General features: G+C 31.4%; 1 long non-coding RNA gene across 3 annotated transcripts in view; it reads right to left on the bottom strand.

Moving 5' to 3' along the window:
* Positions 1-197: 197 nt before the first annotated feature.
* Positions 198-9,379, bottom strand: part of LOC136795399 (uncharacterized) — a 100,518-nt gene continuing 91,336 nt past the window's right edge. For 2 of the 3 annotated variants that reach the window (XR_010842979.1, XR_010842981.1), the window contains one exon: positions 4,245-4,506. This is a non-coding gene — a long non-coding RNA (uncharacterized lncRNA). Of the gene's footprint in view, positions 277-4,244; positions 4,507-9,379 lie in introns of those variants that run through there. The other variant, XR_010842980.1, reaches the window with a different exon arrangement.

Below are 9,379 nucleotides of genomic sequence, written 5' to 3'. Positions count from 1 at the left end.
TATTTATAGCCTTTTCGTTACTCCTCATTACCTTTTATAACTTTATATACTAGATATAAATTTTTTGATTCTAATGGAATTTTTATTATACATATATATTATAAAAATATGAGAGAATTATATTGTCATTACCTACAATTCTAAAGATTAGAAAGGAGAGTAATATGGTGAGATGAAAGGGTATTGGAAGCTGGTGTGGGCGGTGCTCGCTGAACTTGTGACATTTCGCTATGACCCCGTCTCTCTCTCATCTCTTCCACAGTCTCTACTCACTTACTAACATATATATAATAATAATACGATTCATAATACAAGACAGTATTAAAATAAAATAAAACATATATTTATACTAATTAAGCTGCGAATTTAACTTCTGTATTAGCCCAATATATAATATAAGAGCCCGAGAGGAAGAAAAACAAATCGATTATTTCATCCCAATTATAAATTACTTTAATTAAAATTATATATAATTACTAGCCAAAATTGATGAATCTGTCAAGTATAGTTAGGGGGAATATAAAATGGTGACTGTTTCAAAATGTAAAAAAAATATTTTTTTTCATTTGGAGCTCTATTTCTTTAAAACTACCAACAATACTAGATAACTTAAGAGAACATTATTTAAAAATGAGTAAATTTTCTAAAATATGAGCCATAATAGCGTTATTTACGTTGAATATTTTCCGAGATATAGCATTTTTAAAAGCAACATTTCATAGGAAAATGCACTGAAAGATCCGTAGTAATTTGACTATTACAACATTTACTAGACAAACGGTCCAAACTTCCAATCCATTGCAAAAGACTGATCTACATGACTATTATCAGGCCTATCTGGACGTACGGAGTTGAGCTATGGGGCTCCACTAAACCACCTAATTCCTCTCGAATCCAATCCTTACAGTCCATAATCCTTCGTAAAATCCTTAATGCTCCTTACTTTGTCACAAATCAAATCATCTATCAGGACCTCAATGTCCCCTATGTTGCCGATTTGGCCAGAACCAGATACCAATCCTTCCATAATAAACTTCCCAACCACCCAAACCAACTCGTTTCTAATCTGGCTTCTCCTTCACTACCTAATAATCCTTCTAGACGTCTGAAAAGAAGATGGCCTCTAGATCTACTCCTCTAGAAATTTTATTGGAGTTCTATCAATGGGTAGATTCTCCACATGTTTGTATCATGTCATAATATCACTTACAGCAAATTTACTTGATGTATGGTATATATATGTATACAGTTGTAAATATCAATAAATAAATTATTAAAAAAAAAAATTATTTATCTATGTCTCAAAATCATTCAACTTACCAATGTCCATATACCAAGATATAGATTTCTCAAAATAAATTCACTAACTACTGATTTTTCAGTTCATTTCTTATGAAATGTTGCTTTTTAAAACGCAATATCTCAGGATCTATTTTACGTAAATAGCTCTATTATGATCTATATTTATGAAAATTAACTATTCATTAAATGATATTCTCTTCGGTTTTCTAGTGGTGTTGGTAATTTTTAAGATATAGATATAGAAGCTCCGAATGAAAAATTAATTTTTTTTACGTTTTGAAGCAGCCACAATTTTTCATTTCCCCCTAACAACACTTGGCAGATACATTAATTTTGACTAGTAATTATATGCAGTTTTCATCAAGATAATCAAAAATTGGGGTAAAATAACTGCCTACTACTCACCCCGGCTCTTGTACGAATAGATCTGAATCTTATGTGGCTTTGAGCTCATATGAAAATATTTAGTTATATTATAACTTTCTTATTAGTTTTTTTCCACACCATGTTTTTTTCTATCTGTGTCTTTTTCTTTCATTTTTCACTCACATTTTGTTTGTTAACTTACCTTCATTAGGTTAACGCCCTTTGCCGCGATAACCTAGTCGAGGTTATAAAAATATTTGCGGCGCAATTATCCTTAGAGCGGCTGAAACAAGAAAAGAAGAAAAATAATATGCGTAATAAATACTGAAATGTTATGAATATATTTCCTATCCGAATTTTCTTTTTTTTTTTTTCTAAAAACATTTTACAGGCAACCTGAAGAACCACATATTGAACTGTAGCTCAAAATATCTCTTGATTTTCACCTGAATAAACCAATTCAGTAGTTAAAGTAACATAAATAATAAGAAAGCTATTTAAAAATTGATTATAAAAATAAAGTTTACGGTACAGGGAAAAACATGCGAGTTGAGAATAGATATCCAAGACAACGTGGACTCCACGTTTTACAAAGCACGTTTACTTGCCATAAGGACCTATTTAAAGGATATCTTCACGTTCAAGAGTAAATCAACAAAAGCTCTTGATCAATAATTTATATATTTATTTATAAAACAGTAAGCACGAAGGGTTCCTTTCCTTCCTGTTTTTATTATGAAATATTACATAATTTCCTAATTGAGGGCAATTAATAACAGTGATACAGGGGTTCATTCGCAGTATATTTGCTGAAATCATAAATAATATAAAAATAAATAAATAGAAAAAAAAAATAAAACTACGGACCGGTAAAATAAAAGAACCATATAAACCCAGGCAACTTTACGTAAAGAGGAATCTCCGAAGCTGAGTTATATATTAAATGGAAATTGAAAACCGAACTTTTTTTTTTTAAATAATACTTTTTATTTATTGATAGATATTACAATCTGCCACACATTTGTGGGCAATAGGTTATAGTGATGAATGATCTCATACATACTAAAATAAAATAAAATAAATAAATGAATAAAAAAATAAATAAATAAAAACTCTCTTAAAATATATACAAACAAAATAATAAACATAATCAAACTATCTGCATGAAAAATAAATAAATAAAATAAGATAATGATAAAATAATATATACAATATTTACACAATGGACCTGAGGATCCCTGAGCCCACTCTATCCCCCACGTGTGAGGGTAGAGCAGAGCTCAAAAGCTCCCACCGCATCCCTCTCGCGAAAACCAAACTATGACTTAACACTGCAGACATTTTATATTGATTTTTCTTTCCCGGTTGCTGACGCTCCTGTTACTGACGTAATTGTAGTTGTTGCTGTAGGAACCAGTAAGAGCCCAAGAGGAGAAAAAAGTCAGTTATATCACCCAAATCTTAGATTACTTTAATGAAAACTATGTATGATTACTAGTCAAAACTGATGAGTCTGCCAAGTATAGGTAGGGAGAATAAAAAATGGTGGCTGTTTCAAAACGTTCGGTGTACGTATAAACAACACTAGAAAATCTAAGAGAACATTATTTAAAGAAGAGGAAATTTGCTGAAATATTAGCCCTAAAAGAGCTATTTACGTATTATTGCTATTGCTTAAGGTAAAGGTCATAAATTTCTTTATAGACCATTAAACTAGCTTTAATTTGAGTGCTAATAGACATCTGTACATCACATAGTTCCTGAGATATAGATTTCTCAAAATAAATTATCTTTCAGTAGATTTTTAAGAAATTTTGCTTTTTAAAAAGCTATATCTCGAGAACTATTGGACGTAAATAGCATTATCAAGGCTCAAATTTACCCTTCTTTAAATAATGTCCCCTTAGATTTTCTAGTGTAGTTGATAGTTTTTAAGATATAGAGCTCCGAATGAAAAATTAATATTTTTTTAAGGTTTTGAAACAGCCGCCATTTTTTATTCCCCCTACTTATACTTGGCAGACTCATCAATTTTGACTATTAATTATACATAGTTTTCATTAGAGTAATCAAAAATTGGGGTGAGATAACTGCCTTTTTTTCTTTCCGGCTTTTGTACTAGTAGTTGTAAGCGTAGAAACCAGTATGAGCCCAATTGGAGGAAAAAGTTAGTTATTTCACCCCAGTTTTTGATTACATTAATGAAAACTATGTATAATTAGTAGTCAAAATTGATGAGTCTGCCAAGTATAGGTAGGGGCAATAAAAAATGGCAGCTTTTTCAAAACGTTCAGAGCTCTATATCTTTAAAACTACCAACAACACAAGAAAATCTAAGAGAACATTACTTAAAGAAGAGTAAATTTGCTGAAATATTAGCCCTAAAAGAGCTATTTACGTTCAATAGTTCTCGAGATATAGCTTTTTAAAAAGTAACATTTCATAAAAAAACGTACTGAAAAATCAGTAGTTAATGAATTTATTTTGATTAATACATTTGTCAGCCAGCACTCAAATTAAAGCTATTTTAATGTACTATAAAGTAGTACATTGATAAATTGATACAACAAATAAATTGATGATTTTGATACTTTTTCCTCTCTCCATATAGTCGATACACTATTTATCTCTATACACCATTCATCTACTGAATGGCGTGGAGATGTGCTTTGTTATAATAAATCATAGTGGCCAGTGTGATAAAGATTGCCGGACTAACATGGTTCCAAATGACCGTATGAATATGGATCAGCTTGTTTGTTGAATCAGGGCGTAGTTGCCTTGCAAATGGAGCACACAACATGTCATCATTTTCATAAATTTTGTTAGCGTTGAAATCTGAAACAAATTTAACAAAAAATAGTTATAGTGCAATATAAGTAGTATGAAATTAACTTACATAATTATTTAAAATGCGTTAATAAAATATACAGACCAAATTAAAATTATCCATATATAGATATATCATTTACTTCAACATCGTTTCATACACCGTATATACATATTATAATATGGTAGTACCAATTTTCCGGACCTTAGAAGCAATGGATTTTGACGAATGAGGTATCAAAAGAAAAGGGACTTCATGGAGAAGAGGCTATTCTAAATTTCGATTCTTAAATTCATATAACGTAAACCCATGACCTCTTCCCCTACAATATCCTTTAATAATACCCCACTTATTCCTGTCGAACAGATCCGTTACTTAGGCCTACATCTCGACAAACGACTGACATGGAATCCTCATACAAGACTTAAAAGACAAGAAACTGCTCGTAGATTGCGACTATTACAACATTTACTAAACAAACGGTCTAAATTGCCAATCCATTACAAAAGACTGATCTACATGACTAATATAAGGCCTATCTGGACATATGGAGTTGAGCTTTGGGGCTCCACTAAACCATCAAATTCCAATCCTTACAGTCCAAAATCCTTCGTAAAATCCTTAATGCTCCTTACTTTGTCACAAATCAAGTTGTCCATCAGGACCTCAATGTTCCATATGTTGCCGATCTGGCCAGAACCAGATACCGTTCCTTTCATAATAAACTTCTCAACCACCCAAATCCACTTGTTTCTAACCTGGCTTCTCCGTCATTATCTAATAATCCACCTAGGCGTCTGAAAAGAAGATAGCCTCGAGATCTTCTCCTCTAGAAATGTTATAGGAGTTCTATCAGTGGGTAGATTTTCCACATGTTTTTATCATGTCACTATATCACCTACAGCAAATTTACTTGTTGTATATATGTGTATACAGTTGTAAATAACAATAAATAAATTATTAAACAAAAAAAAAATTCATATAAAAGTTAGTAAGGAAAAGTATTCCGATCGTACAAAATTTCGATGCAAATACCGAGTCCAAATATCACGTAAATGGAAGCTAAAAAACGAAAATTCGTACAGAACTGAAATTGCACATTTAAGACGAGTATATGCCTGGGGTGTGACGTCAACTTTTTCCATAATATCGACTGATCGGATGTGCCACTTTATGCAATCGATTTTTCATAATTTTTTAGATTTTCTCCAAATCTACTCTAAAGATAAATAAACGCCGTATTAAAATTTTAGACGCTTTTAAAATATTGCTCCATTAAACTATCTCATATTTCCTCTTCCAGTTTTAAGCAAATATTTCAAAAGTGATATAGGATCGTCGAGTGACCTTTTCTTGTGTCATTATAGTAAGATTATGACTTGTGGTACAATCGACAAAGCTACTCGCTATAGTTGTCTGTTTGAGAAGATAAGTAAGGCTACCACGGAGGGCAAGAGTGGAAGGTTTCATACCGTTTTTCAATTTCAGCCACTTTTTTTTTTTTTTTTTATTTATTTAATGTGATTTACAACTGTACAAATAATAAATACAATAAGTAAATATGTAAATTTTCATATACACTTGAAAATCTTGGGAAGGTGTACCACCCATTAGTGGTACTTCAAACATTAATTTAAATTAGAAGGTCCCGTGGACATCTTCTTTTCAGACGCCTTGGAGGGTTATCAGGGATTGTTAAGGATGAAAGATTAAGAATTAATGGATTAGGATGGTTAAGGAGTTTCGAATGAAAATACGCATATCTGTTTTGGGCTAAATCTGCAGCGAATGGGATGTTAAGGTCTTTGTGAATGAGTTTATTTGTAACGTAATAAGGAGCATCAAGGATTTTATGCGGGAGGAATTTGATGGTTTGGTAGAGCCCCAGAGCTCAATTCCATATGTCCAAATTGGTCTGATTATCGTAATGTATACTATTTTTTTTTTCAATTTCAGACACTTAAATATTGCTCGACGGATTTATATTAAAGTCTCCTGTTTCCTCTGGTTCGAATCCGGCCTTGGGGTGTTGACTTTTTCATTAAGAGGCGGTCACACAAAATTAAATACTTGACATCCAACCATGGTTAGAATAATGGAAATACAAAAAAATTAATTTATAACTGGCTGTATGGTGTTATGATTTCGTCTTGTCAGATCAGACATCGACAAAGCTACTCGCTATAATTGTCTCTTTGAAAAGTCAGATACGTAATGCTACGACGAAGGGCGGGAGTGGTGGGTTTAACTAATCATATGAATGGAGAATTAAATGATCTTTAATATCAGCTAGATCTTGCTTTCATTAAAATAGTCGAATGGAAATTAAATGCCAAATATTGAAATAATCTTCCTCCAATGTACCTTTGATTTTGTTTATTTAAAAAAATAAACAGTTCTCATTGCTACCAATAATAAACAATACCTAAATACACAATATGATCGTGGACTGTCACCGTGTGACCGCATCTTAAGAAAAATCGTGTTAGTTATATATCAGGAATGTTTGTAATATTTGATATATAAATAACATGTTTGTTGTATATAATGTATTGTTTGCGCAATAATTTATAGTGATTTTTAATCTACGAGGCAGATCAATCAAATATACACCTGACAACTTACATCCCGTGATTATAATTTTCTTAGAGCCGCTTGGGAATATTAAAAACATGGCTGGTGAAGTTCTATCGTTAAAAAGCGATCACACCGCGAATCGATATATCTTCTAAAGGTTAATGCAATAATCGAAGTGTTTACAATCTCGTAAGGTCAAAGGTCTAGAAGGGAATGATAAATATGCTCCCAACACACGACAAAAGGTATACAACGGCTCTGCTCCTTCATCTTAAATATTAACATTATACAATTTTATGTTATGTTTTTTTTTTCTTTCAGGTTTATGTAATATCCTTCTTATATAAACCTTTATTTATTTATTAATTTTACATTAATAACATCCCGACGTTCCTGACGTTTAGATGTTTATTCTAAAATTGGTCAAAAAGAGAAGTTCAATCACCGCAGTCTGGGGTGACCAAAATCCGCAGTGAATGAATTTTTATGAAAAATATCTGGTTCTGGATTATAATGAATTGGACTGTACTTAGTGGATTTAAATAGATGAGACATGGCCAGATGTTTTTCATAAAAATTTGATTACTGCAGATTTTGATTAATCTCAGACTGCAACAATTGAACAAGTGGTCCTCCGGGCCGGATGACCCCTTGTTCGATCACCGCAGTCTGGTGTAACCAAAATCTGTAATGATTGATTTTTATATCTATAAATTATCTGTAATATCTGGTTCTGGATTATAATGAAGTTGACTATATTTACTGGATTTAAATAGATGAAACATAACCAAATTGTGATATGCCTCCATTACTGTATAATACTTACAATTGATAATGTATGTTTAACCAAAGGTGGTTACAATTTGGATTAATTTGGTTAGTTATTAACTTTGCCTATAGACTACATAGATAGTGTATTGGTTCAATACACTATTCACTGATCCTGAGTGATAGTTGAATATCAGCAAAATGAAGTTGCCCTACATAGCCTGTAGTTCACTCATTCATGGTTTGATATCACTCATCTGATACCTGATCACTTTCTCCATCTTTCTGTTCATTTGTTTGCCACTAGATGGCAGCAATTTGAGTTGTCATTGAATATGTTTGAGGGGGATTCCTTAAACAAGTGCTATTTATTATTCTATATAATTTTTATATTGGAAGTTTACTAACCATCTTGAAAAATAATCAAAATTCATATTCTTTACAATGATGTTTTTTTTATTGCCAATTTTGCAAAACTTTTAACATTATGTTGATATCTTGTGTTTTCTCTTTCCTAATCTCTTTATTGCATCAATTGCTTCATTATTTAATGGTTTTCTGTACAATTTAATTTTTGTGGAATTTTCTTACTCAATTTTTTTTTAAATTTTAGTGTAACCAAAAAGGATTAACAACTACCTAGGGCATACTCATATATCACCACCATCCTCACCACTCTGTCTATCCTACATCCGACTTTGCATGTTCATTTGCTGTCTTTCAACACGACAGGTTGGTGATTCTGATTTGTTTATTTTATTTTCATCTTATTTACTTATATTTAAAACATATTTTTATTATTTTGTAACTTTTTTATCCCTGCAAAGCAGGACAAAACGTCGGCAAATAATTAGTTATAAACTATTCATCCTTTTTACTACACCTACGACTAGCTGTTTCCAAAAAAAATTTGGTTATAATAAGAAGTGAAATTTTTAAAAAATATTATTGACTTTTTTATTTTATGTTTAGAAAAAAATCATATCAAGACTTTGAAACTTCAGCATTACAAAAGCTTTATCAACAAACTTCAAGATAACCCCAATAGACGCATTGAAGGTGGCCACAACAAACATGTCAGATAAAATCAATATAAGATTGAAAAGAAATTGGATGGGAGACTTCCTTGATTAAGTAGAAAATTATTAAGAACGTTAGAGCAATTCTTTTCCTCACCGCTGTCATTTCTGGTTTTAACTTCGATGTTTAACTCATATAGCCAACTCATCCAATTCAATTAAAAATATATGCTGTGTCCACTTTACCCGACTTTCCTTACTAATAAAATTGTGTGTTTTTCCTTTGTTTCTTATCTTTATTATGTAGATACAATATAGATGTCCCTACCAAATAAATATATATGATTTTACTAATTAGAAATGTTGAATGAATAACACTGTCCCTGGTTTCATATATATTTTATATCATTGTAATGAAATCGACGTTTCAGGGTCGACACCCCATCTTCAAGTCTCTAGAACAAATAACATTACATGCATGCAACATTTACAATCTCAATTAATAATTGATAAATTA

The sequence above is a fragment of the Halyomorpha halys genome, unplaced genomic scaffold (assembly GCF_000696795.3).
Source record: "Halyomorpha halys isolate HHAL.00 unplaced genomic scaffold, Hhal_1.1 Scaffold1326.1, whole genome shotgun sequence".
Taxonomy (NCBI): domain Eukaryota; kingdom Metazoa; phylum Arthropoda; class Insecta; order Hemiptera; family Pentatomidae; genus Halyomorpha; species Halyomorpha halys.
Note: the sequence above shows the minus strand (reverse complement) of the source record. Positions and strands in the feature narration are given on the sequence as shown.